Here is a 12,925-nt window from a genome sequence, read left to right on the forward strand (position 1 = left end):
GTGGTTGTGAAATGCAGCCAAACATTTCAGGGAATGCACCAGTGAGGAATAAAGGCTGAAGACACTCTCCTTATTTTACATGTTAACTTCAACGGTATTCAGATTCCTTTGTGCAGCAAATAACCAGTCAATCATTAATGATATTACAAACTCAATTTTGAGACTTCTTTGGTGGCTGATTGAGTTGTCCTTGGTCCAAAGAAACGAAAAGACTTAAGGGTGAGCAATAAATCAATGCAGACCTCGTTTCCCCTGGGCTATTCAGCCACTTGGGGTGTAAAACACTCAAAGGCAATGAACACTTGAAAGTCTGGAGCTACGGCCAGTTTCTGCCCAGCAATTATCCTGTCGGCGTGCCTCCTAAACACTGCATACCAGATATGCTTGGGCCTCTTCAGCAACAGTTCCAGTTATGGAGACACAGATACTAATGACACCATATTTTCAGAGCTGCAGAGACAGAAGGCCTCTGGCCATCACTTCTCAAACACATGCCACACAGCCTGCACCACCCACACCACACAGACCTGTTATTGATGACCATTGACGGCTCTCCTCTTCACTTGACTCAGGGTGGCCGCCATAGGCAACAAAGCAGTAAATACAACTTGTCTACTAGGTAATGCAACTTGTTCGTAACTGCTTATCATTTACTTACACGTGTCTTGTTAGTGAGGATAGATATCCTATAAAGACGTGTTTCTATTTTGACACATTAGCTCTTGTTTTATTACTGTTGTGCTGTCTAAGACTTTGCGTTTCCTTTTTGGGATGCTGCCCAGTAAGGAGCAGACTGACAAGCACCTGTCACATGGATTGATGTGTCCAGCTGGTGAGCGAGAGGTGGGCTAAGAGACACAGGAGCAGCACACATTAAATGTGATGGCCGAGACCAGAGGGGTGTGGTTCAGGCCCAAGCAGAAGGTTTGAAGGTGATAGAAATATGAGGTAAGATGGAGGGGTGGAAAAGAGGGAGGGGTGAATCAATGAGGGAGAAGGTGACAGGAAGTGACTCTACCTTGGATACCTTCAAGGTGACTCAGTACGACAGAACATTCCCAAGGGTTTACTACTGCAAAGAGAGACAGTCAGGGAGGGAGAATTTCAAGGTGCAAAAGCTCTTTGCAGATGTCCAAATACGCAGTAAATCACTCTAAGGACCTGAGGGTGCTCAAATGCTTTTTGACTGAATCTGTCTCCCAGCCCAGCGGCTCCAGAATGACTAAAACATTAACAGGAGTCTTCAGGGTAGGGGTAGCAGCAGCAGTCCACCCATCCCCCACTAGCGCATGCACAATCCCAAGGCTGTGCAAACATAAGGCCAAACCAAAATGGCCTCCATTCAGATGTCCAAATGCACGTTTTGTTTGAAACCAAAGGATTGCTCAACGAGAAGATAGGCTAGTACACAAACTAGCTATTTAGCCGTGTGTCCCCATACGAGTGAGTCATAAAGTTGCCCCTGGCATTTGAGTAGAGAAGTCTGTGTGTCGAGTTACAGGTGTTCTTTTTAACACGGTTGCTCGAAAAAAAAAAGGTTTATGACTTTTCTTCTATGGAGGGCTGAGGAAACAGAAGTGACATTGGGCTTGAAAAACAAGTTTAAGCCAGGGATATAATCAACTTTATAGCACAATAACAGATAGACCTGCACAGCGTGCTATGCAACCATACTTTTGCAATGAAAATACTTTTCTGCAAACACCCGCTGAGCTAAAAGCAGCACATTTTTTATCACACGGACAGTCAAAGTGCTGAGAAGCAGGAAACAAATTACTTGTGAATAAAAACAAACAGCAACATTTGATTTAACTATGTCCTATTATAAAACACATAAGGAAGCATTACAAGAAATATAAATAAGGAAATATAAATGAGGTTGCTTTCAAAACTTCATCATTAGTGGCCTGGAATCATTACTTGGTTTTACTTTCCTTGGTTTTGAATAAAAGGAAAAAAACAAAAACCATTGTGAATGTTCAGGCAGAAGTTTAGTACAGCAGCATTATCCTTTGCAATAACATTAATGTATCTATTTCGTATTGCTCATAAATGGGTCGTGTAGAGAAATAAATGAAATTCTTTTAACAGTTTTATGGGCACAAAATTACAACTCCACATTTTGAATTCATTGAACTGTAACTGGCAAGCTTACTTGGGAGAGTGAATAAATGTTCTTTTTATGTACGCCGTTTAAACTTTTTAAATGCTTTAACATTAATATGTAATAGTCTTAACATTTCCTTTTTCACCAGACATCGTCCTATAGATAAGAACTTTTCACTCCATACCTCATTTTGCCTCCTCTGACCTCCAAAATAGAAAATGACTGACATGATTTAATGCTAATGAAGAGAACATTAATGGGGGATATAAACCAGTGAGTGCTTCTAATTACAGCAGAGCTTAACAGAACTATATTCACGACTCAAAATAATAATTCAAATAGCAGCAATAATCTCAACAATGATTCATACAACATTACACAGATATGCTTAATTAGCAACTTGCTTTATCTTCTGATAGAATGACAGAAAGAGCCATCTTGCCACAAAGGGAGAAAAGGAGATCTGCAGAGGCAGGACTCTCTCACTCTCTGCTGCCTTCGTGTGTGTGCTCGACTGCCCCCTGGCAGATGCAGCTGTCATTGCACTAACATTTCACCAGAAAGAAAACCACTCCCTACAACAGAAAACCAGAGAAAAATGCTGCTGCGCCTTGCAAATGTGTCTTATTCCCCTTCTCATTTCTGCCATCTGCTTTGTTCGGAGTTTGCTCCTAGAGACTACGCAATTGACCGATGATCCAAGAAAGATGCAGGGAAGCACCCTAACACTTTACTCAAATAAAAAACATTGAGCTTCCAAACATTAGTAACCCAATGGTATTCAGAGCTTTGTAAAAGTGTACGCTTAAGTGAACGCTCCCTCTTTTAAAAAACTACACATTTAGGCTGAATGAAACCTTGACAAATTAAATGAATACAATTTATGGCAAATGTCCAGATTTTTGGTCTTGTGTAATAAAACATCAAGGTGATCCACTGCTGAGCGTAGCATTTCCTTTACATTCTGACTTTTCTAGCAATGTTTCTTTAATGGCTCACCAGATTTTGTCTGGTTTGCAGTTACACAGTTTACATTAGAGAACAGTATTAATATGAGCAAATGACCACTGTGTATCAACTTTGTGGAGAAAAGAGCATTTCCACACATTTAGCAGCAACACAAATAGATACCAATAAGTAACATTCCATGGGTGAAAAAGAAAAGGATACCCATCAACACATATGTAAAGCAAAGTATGAGAATGGTAAGGGTAAGGCCGTATAACTGCCTCAAATGCATGGGAACACAGCACTTCCTCACGGATATCATGTCTAGTTTTTAAACATTAATAGCACAGAGGGTAGAAAGCCTAACCGCAATTGGACAGTATATGTTTGTAACAGTCCATTTTACATAAACCCTGCATGTTCACTGGTGCAGTAGCTTTAATGCAGTAAGGTTAGATGTGTTGTTAAACTACCCTCTGTCACAAACACATGCTGTGTGACTGAACTGCAGAGCAGCCCACCAAAACTGACGTGAGGATTGGATGCTGCATTACAGTACCTCAGTCTAACTACGGGTGGCAGCACAGCCCCTACACAAGACTTCGCTAACTTTGATCAGAGAGCATTTAATGTCTCAACATTAACTACCAGGACCACAGAGTAACTTTGGCAAACAAAGCTGGCGTTGTGGCAGTCCCAAATGAACATTATAACATAATTTACTCATCAGAACTATTACGACTAGCTCTGTATACTTAATCAATTGTCCACCACTGCCACCATTTTCATGTGAGAAATACAACGTTGCCACTTTTCACTCATTAAGGGCTGCTTTGTGCTCAGTAACACCTTCCCCTGATAAATGGACACAGGGCAGGATATACTGGAGGGGCCACTGCAGATGAACATGCATCACTGCAACCATTTCGCAGTGCTTAAAGTCTGCTCAGTGCAGAATGACATCAGTCAACCAAGACTGGAGCCGAGGCAGAGCCTGTAAGGCGATTCAAATTAATTAACAAATGACCTTAGATTAAAGGGGGTGTCACAGATCAGACAATGAGGGCATTTATCAATTCAATAGGCAAGGCTATTCTCACATGATGCATTTATATCATTCCTCCATGCTACAAGCTAACACTCCTTTGCACTGAACAAGACACTCACACTGCTTTATACACAAGTAAATATAAAAAAACAGCTATGTGATATACACAATTTACGTTTGCCTCGCAGCCACTTTAATGAATCTGCCTTGTATTCAAATGCCTTTGGATAAAAAAAAATATCACCGGTTGTTTTTCTATTTGGGGAGGAAAATGCCCCAATAAAGAAGCAACCAGGAATCATGTCACAGTGCTGTCTGATAAAGTGTGAATTAAGCGTCAGCCCAAATGGTATTTTCTTTTATTTCAAGTACAGACTATATCTGAACCATCTCACAGAGACGAGTCAATCTCTAGGTTTGCTAATACAGTCCCATGGACAGGGGATAAATCCATGGTAGGCAACAAAAATCGGATCAATAAAGAAAGCATGTAAACAAACCACAGTGGAAATGAAGTTGAGATGGATGGAGAGTGGGTTAGTGAGGGTGGCCAGCATATGGCTGGGGACTGAAAATGGAATTAAAAAAGGGCAGAAAGTCAGGGAGGGGCATCAGGTGGGGGAGCAATGGGAGTGCAAATAAGGAGAGAGAGATGCACGGCCATGAAGGATACAAATAAACAGTGAAAAAGGGAACGAGTGGATGAGGGAGATGAGGGAAGCGAGAAAATGAGGGAGAGAGAAAAACGGTAGTTTAGAAGTGATTTATGCTAGTTGTATAATTTTCTACAACACCCCCAACCCACCCCCACCTTCCCCAATGGCTCTCCTTTCCTTCTCAATATCCAACCCTCCCACCAGGGTGTGCTCCTCCTCACTGTCACACCAAGGAACAGTCCCTGGCCACACCAACCAGTGATTAAGATTCTGCCGTGATGCGACTGCAGCACTTCGCAAATGGAAGACTGGACATAATTTCCCTAAAATGCTGTTTTTTATCACCTATTTCCCCTTCATCAGCTTGCCGCACACGATTGATAGCTGATGGCACCTCTGACAACTTAACGTTTTTATGGCTAGATTTATGGGCTATCTGCTCCTCTCCTTTTACAGCTCAAACTCTGTAAAAATGCTTATTTCTCAGATAAGGAGAGGGAGGGTGTGTGTCTATGTGTATGGAATGGTATCACACCCAACTAAATGTATGTATGAGAGAGAAGGGCCCCCCTCACTGCATTGCAGTCCAGATCTTTGCTAGGCTGCCAGGGCTTTATAGCAACTGAGACTGAAATTACCTCTGCAGAGCACCATGGATTAAATAATACTTTTCACTCCTTGGATAGTATTCCACCAAACTGTCACTATCTCCTTAGGATCAAACATTTGCCATCATCGCACTAACACTAAACGGATAGTCCTCTCCAGGAATACAATGTGTAATAGATGTCTATACTCTCCCCTACAGATATAGGCATAATTTCAATTAGTTTTTACAATCGAGAAAAAAAGACAAATAGGCATAAGGGATCGACAATAAAATATCTTCAATTTCAGCTGCGAAACATGTTTATGCCTTTCCTTTATAGAAAATAAATGTCCTGTGTACGCATGCTGGTTGATTATGTGAACAAATTGTAAAGCTATAGAATGAGAGCTCATTATCACTCTCAGGATAAGACAAGTTTAGCTAATTGCAGTGGCACTAAGATAGTTGAGCTTTAGTGAACACCTGGGTGAACACTACCTCTGGGAGTATTTGTTTTCATGTGTGTCTGCACATGTTGATGCAAGTACGAGCTTTTCAGTGTATTAGGGGGCTTCTGGACTAGCTGGTCTGCAAATGTGGCCACTGCAGGTTCTCCTCCCTCCCTGGTCAGATTTACAGCCAGGACGGACTCCCAGTTAGCTTCTCCCCTCCTACACTGATGATCCTGGCAGATCCCAGACAGACGCCCCAGGGGACTGGTGTGTGACAGGGAATGGGGGAGGGGAGCGAAGGAAGGGAGGAGAACGAGAGATATGTGAAGATTAGGTAGGAGAGAGAAGGGTAGAGAGAGAGAGAAGGAACCCGTCTGATGAGATCAGTGATTCATAGACACCCAGGAGGACACACCCTGGAACGGGGTAATACCACACATGTTTTAACTGGGCTGGCCCATAATTCATTAGGGTTACCAAGGCTACAAGAAGCACCTAAGAAGAGAGGCCCCAGAAATCATCTCTGCATGTTGTTAGATGCAGCCCGTATAGGGGATGGGGGTTGGGATTAATATTCAGGGCTACAGTATGTTCATCTCTCAGTGGAAAAACCAATCTGTTGAGTAGGGAAAACCAGCCCATTTGATGTCTGCATATTTCCACTCCATGTTGCTCTGAATTTACCCAGAGTCTTTAAGTCTTGGTTCCGCGTCTGCATCTGAGGGTGTCAGTGGAAATTTTATGACGTAAAATACCGTATGTAACTGGAAAAAGTACAGCTATAATGTGCTTAAATACAGCATTCCTCCCGGCGCAATAAACCCAGTATGGTGCTTACCTCTTCCAAAATGTTAAAAGTATTAAATGTTGCAAGTCCCATTGTGCCCCATGCTTTATAAAAAGGAGATAAATATAGTAATCACTGTGCACCATATAAAAAGAAGGCTGGTCCTGATTACCAAGTAAAAGGGAATTATATACCATCATCTTTGTTTATAAAGTCTTCTAATGAAGCAGACTTAGTAAATCACATCTCTTTTTAAATGTAAAGCTATACCACACCAAATCTCCAGACTATTTATATCTGCACAAATAGATACTGAGTTAGTAAAGAACGGCTCCCTAATAATATTCTCTTAATTCTTATGTCATCCTACTGTGGGATTCATGTTACCGAGAATTTTCGCTCAGGTCTTTCTTTTCTTCAATAAAAGGTTTTGTATATGTCTGGATTAAGGCTGTGCATTTTCAAGGATCTGACGATACACATCATATTACAGGGTTAGGATTCATTATATTGATATATATATATACGTTTTTGTTTTAGGAAAACTACAATAGTATATAGAAATAAAAATAGAAATGTGGGATCTGCATTTGCGTTTATCCCAGTCCCTTTAACAGTATATCAATATTTTCTTACACCATTAGTCGGAATGACACCAAAGCACATTATAGTGAAGTGTTGGATTCATGAGTAAAACTGTGAAGTACTTCACCTAAATTCAGAGTGGGTGTGATACGAGTGCATAGGAGTGTGAACAAAACACTGTACTTCAACAACACCCATTGAAAGCCTTTTCCCATGAGGCCCAAAACAGCCTTCCGCTCAGAGCTTAATTATTCAGATTCTTCCCTGTGATAGCTGTAGCTTTCTGTCTTGAGTTTTAGGAAGCAATTAACAGGTATGGTAAGTAAGTAAGCACAGGTCAACACATAAATGCCCCACATTTTTAGATAAATGTATCATTTATGTATCATGCTTTGGTTCACTCATCAAATTAATTCCTCATGTTCATTTACCTAAAAACAGGATAACGAACTAAAAGATGACGATAGTGAACGAGGCCATTAAAACATTACTCGTCACCTGGGAGGTCCTGTATGACTATACTGCTCTGGGGTTTATCATCACCTGTTTTCTACCACAGCACTGCTGACATAATACTGTGAAATTCTGAACATATGTGAAGTACTGAAACAAATTGAGAAATACCAGGTAACAACATGACCTCAGTGCAGTCATAAAGAACTCTTCATCATCTAAATACAATTTAATAGAAGCCTATTAATCACATAATGTAAAGCATGGTCTCTTCTAAAAGGCCACAAACTGGGTTATCCATTGAAAAATGGTCCCTTTCTGATTAAGCAATCACATTGCAAGCTCACGCTGGCCAGTTTTCATAAATCACTTCAAACATACATGGCATTTGATTAGAACCCATTAGCAATGAGCAACAGTGTGTGTATGATGTGTATGTGGGGAGGCATGCACATGCTTCTCATCTCACATTTTCCATGGCCTGCTCTTTAGGATGTTGCTCATTAGTGTGAATATTAATGCGACCAGAAAGGGGGAAGAGAGGAAGAAAAATGTATAAGGAATTTGGAAGGGCTTTTTAAAGGGGCCATTTCATCAGAATCGTTATTTTTTTGCGGTTCTCTGAAGGCTCGTAACTGGCGGTCTATGAAGAGAGACATGCCGCAGTGGGGCTTAATTTAAAACCAGAAAGGTCACTGTGCTAAGAAAGGTCCTCAGCTCAGCCAAAAATATAAAATGTGGAGGAGAAAGAGAAAGCAGTGGGGGAGGAGGAGTGGGCCAAGAAAGAAAGCAATATGAAAGAACATCAGAGGATGCCGATTGGGAAGGGGGGATCCAGGCGGGAGGAAATACGTTCAAGTAATTTGGAAAGACAGTGTTATGGAAGAGTGTACCAAAAGGGAAAAATACTGATGAAAGAGTAAAACAGAGAGGATAATGAACTGAGTTGCATTGAACTGGAACAAGCCTTGCATCAAAACAGATGCAAGAAGTTTTTTGTTTACTTTAATGGTGTTTTTGCAAGTAATTGGTTATAATGGCCAACAATTTCAGGGGAAAACACTGCATCCATACACAGTGAAGGATTGCCAATCTGTCCGACAATCTGTGTTGGCATAAACACAACCCTCCCTGAGCCTTTGCAGAATTGTGCTTGGTACTGGACCAGAGTACTAATGGTCAGATGGGAAATTAGCTTTGCCATATGCAACTCAGCACAAAATAGGTACAACTTTGAAAACAAACAACAATTCCCCAGATCGGTCGGTTTATACAGTGACAGTTGATTTGGCTGAGAAATGTGTGTCATGTGTTGGACTTGGACTTGTTAACAATAGTAAAACGTTCAACAATGAAGTTGCCCTCCCCCAACTCTACCTTACATTCCACAAACGAACATCCCCGTCTTAAATCACTTGTTTATCTATCAGCTCACTTTAATTGTCCGCTGGGTTTTTGACTGCACCACATTACATAAAAGCACACAGGAGCCTCATGGCAGCAGCACGACAGCCTCTGATGTAAAGCCTCACGCTTTGCAGATAAGACGGGTTCAATTTTAATGTTGCTAGCACACCGAGACGCACCAGGCTCACTTGTAAAACAGAATGCCCCCTTCGCTTGTAAACGCAGCAGCCCAGGAGGAGGGGAGAGATGGGGGTTGGGCCGGCTGAGGTGGGGCTGAATTAAAAAGGAGGAGAGGAATTCCACTTGTCCAACTCCTGCAATCCATCCAGTGGATCAATTTCTTCACTCAAATTCCCAATCCATTCCCCATCTCTTTTAAAAACTAATACCCAATTCCAATCACAGCTGCAGTAAAGCATATCTTGTAAAAGGTCATAGTGTGACCTCTGAGTTCTCTAAATTGGATGCTGGTTGGCCCACTTTCCTTTGAAATATTGCACAGCCTGAAATAAAAAAAAAACGGCCATGTTCACAATCACACCACCAGTGGGACCTGCCTCCTGCCCATCAGTAGGTTCATGTTCATTTTGATGTGAAGTGTCACAGCACAGGCAGTTTAACAAGATATTGGTTGTCTGTGTTGAAGGGAAACAGGAACCAGAACTCAAACCTAAAGTAGAGCGTGGGGACCCAGGGATGATTTTGGGATAGGTATATCTGTGTGTGCTTGCCATAGGCAGCAGTCATATAGTGGAGCATATCTCCTGCAACCAGCCAAGGGAACTGATCAGATGGACGATCAAACACTAATCATTCCCTCACGGCCCATACCGAGTAAAGCTGTCATTAATTTTGCGGAATTACATCAAATCTGAGACATTCTTTATGTGGCCCACGGCCTGTAGACAGTTATACGACAGGGACTGCTGCGCTAAGCAGATGGGGCAGCTTGGCCGTGCATACTAAATACCACCGTCCCCCATTTCTCCATCTCCGCCCTCCCAACACTCTGCTCTCCTTCCAGGCACTCTGCTCCCACTCCCTCTTTCTTTGTTTTCTACCCTTCTAATGCCTTTCCTTGACTGGATGGTCACACAGCCCTCACTGCTGACATCACTCACTACGATGATGGGTAATATTTAACTCAAAAGTGCTCAGATTGGTTTAAACAATATATCCATCATGGGAAAATTCATATCTAAAAGCTCTGTTTACACACTAGACACATTACACTTTAATTTATCATGATGAGAAAATAAATTGTTTACCGACATAAATCTTTTATGTTTGTCTCTTGGAGGTTGACAACTTTAACAGTTTACTTGCCTACACACAACAGAAGGTCATAATCCCATTCGAGGTTTCCTTGGCAACTGATTACTGCTGAAGGCAAGTTACAATTTATGACTAGTGACACATACCTGCCATTCCCTTTGAATGAGACATGTGGTAAGCTATATTCAGACAGACCACCTCAGGTAATAAAACTGCAGTAGCACTCAGGGCTATACCATTTTCTTATATTGAGAGGAATTCCATGCCAGGCTGCTAGAAATCAGCAGCCGACAGGGATTACATTTGTGCGGATTAGTACTGCAACATATAAACAAACAGCCTGCAGAAGCTTTTGCCAGAACAGTTGTAGTGGGTTTTTCCAAGTAATGCATAAAAGTGTTGATATTAGTCCAGCTTACAGTTTCCAAACTAAAAGTATGCATCCATATGGTGTGTGCGTGCGTGTGTGTATGCTCCTGTGTGTCTGTGTGAATGTGTGTGTTTGCCTGTGTGTGTCTGTTGGGGTGGGGGGTTATGACAGACAGAGGGGCCATAACAGCAGGCAGCTAGGTCAAGATCAAGCAGTTTCATGGACAATCCACTTTGAGTCTAGTCTCTATTAGGGTGAAGCCTCACATTCCTTCAGCACAGCCATCTTCTAACAACTTCAAAGTCAAGGCTAACTGAAGTCTGCCTGCCATACCGTTTTCAAAAATTACAGTGGCAAAAATAACACCAAACAATTAGCATAACAGGAGCAAGAAGAAGACAAAGTAGTGAATCATTATATCGGTGTTTAAATAGTGATGCATACTGGTTAACTGAAATAAAAGAAAGAGCAAGACACTTATAATGAATCTTTTGCCACCAAACTAAAATGTAGAGTATTCTTTTACATTTCCTCACATGCTAGCCCTAAACACACATGCAAACAGTTGTCACTGGTCTGAATAAGCTAGTCATTGCGGTACAAGCTATTTAATTATCCTATTGCATAGAGAGCCACTACTTCCAGCACCGCTTTGCTCACACAGGCTCAGCACACTATTAATCCACTTCAATACAATTTATAGGGTCTCAACATCGACTGTCCGTCGGCATAAAATTACATGAAGCGTCCTTATAGTGTCTTCAACAGACCAAATTAGCCAAACTGGACTTACTAATTGAGAAGAGTAAAGTACTATGTGCCTAGATGGACTCATCAATGAGCAGAGATAAATAAGAAGGCTACGGGAAAAACATCAATAACTTCAGTAATTAAGGATGCCCATTATTTAAACTGTGGTTACTGAGGCATTATAACCTTAAATCTTCAATACTCATTTAAATGTCCACCTCTATGATGTTGGTTCCTGCAGCCAACTGACTCCTATTGAGTTCACTGCAACAGAGATGTGTGTTGACTCTCTTTATCAACATGTTTGATTTAAATCATTTTAAATATAATGTGTGTGTGATTAAAAAGCCATTATTTAAATATGTATGTCAATAAAAACTTTAAAAAAAAGTTCCAAGACAATCAATTAAACAAATAACTGTAGTAGTATATCACTAAAGGGCTTTGCAGGGATATTTCCCTCATTCTGGGCTACCCACTTTTACTTTTGCTGTGCGGTTGCAATATTTGCAAAACCTTAGATGACTCCAGAAGCCCGTGGGACAGTATGAGGAGGCTGAAGATCATGCACTGTGTGTTATAGATGCTAAGAAATATATGCTGCAGCCTGAATGTAAAGCATAGGATTATCAAGATGGTATACTGCCATCTGCTGTCCGGAGCCCAACCAGCAACTGCTGATTATTTGTACCCCCACATGTTACGAGGCAATGTCTCTCCAAACTCATTGCCAAATTGTGACTTTCTTCTTTAAAGAAATGACTAAACATGACTAATACCTGAAAACTCCATCAAATGCAGAACATCGTTTTGTACAAGATGATAATTTAAGGTTATACAGGTAATCAGTGGTGTTAAGTAACTAAGTACATTTACTCATTACTATACTTAAGTCCAATTTTGAGGTATTTGTACTTTACTTGAGTATTTCCATTTCATGCTACTTTGTACTCAGGTAAATATTGTACTTTTACTCCACTACATTTATGTAGTAAGTTAAGTTACTTTGCAGATTAGTGATAAACAATATGATCAACACTTAAATTAGATTTGAGTTACATCTGTATTAAATTCTCATTCAACCCAGCAGTAAATAAAGGAATTCAAATGAGTTCCACCTTTACAAGCTATATAAACATATGAATACATCAGTAACTATAATTAAAACATATCATATATATATGTATTTATATATACGATTGCGAAACGGGCCAGTCTCAATAATAAGTACTTTTAGAAATGTAAGTATATTTAGATGCCAATACTTTTATACTTTTACTTAAGTAACATGTACAGGACTTTTACCTATAGCAGAGTATTCCTACACTTTGGTTCTACTATTATTTAAGTACAAGATTAGACTTCTTGAACCTCTGCAGGTAACTACGAAAAACCTTCATAATTCACTTTTACAGAATATCGATTCATATGTTTAGCAAAAAAAACATTACATTAAATACCAGTGGCAGAGAACATAGTATCTTACTGTGATTCAAAT

The sequence above is a fragment of the Trematomus bernacchii genome, unplaced genomic scaffold, assembly GCF_902827165.1.
Source record: "Trematomus bernacchii unplaced genomic scaffold, fTreBer1.1, whole genome shotgun sequence".
NCBI lineage: Eukaryota > Metazoa > Chordata > Actinopteri > Perciformes > Nototheniidae > Trematomus > Trematomus bernacchii.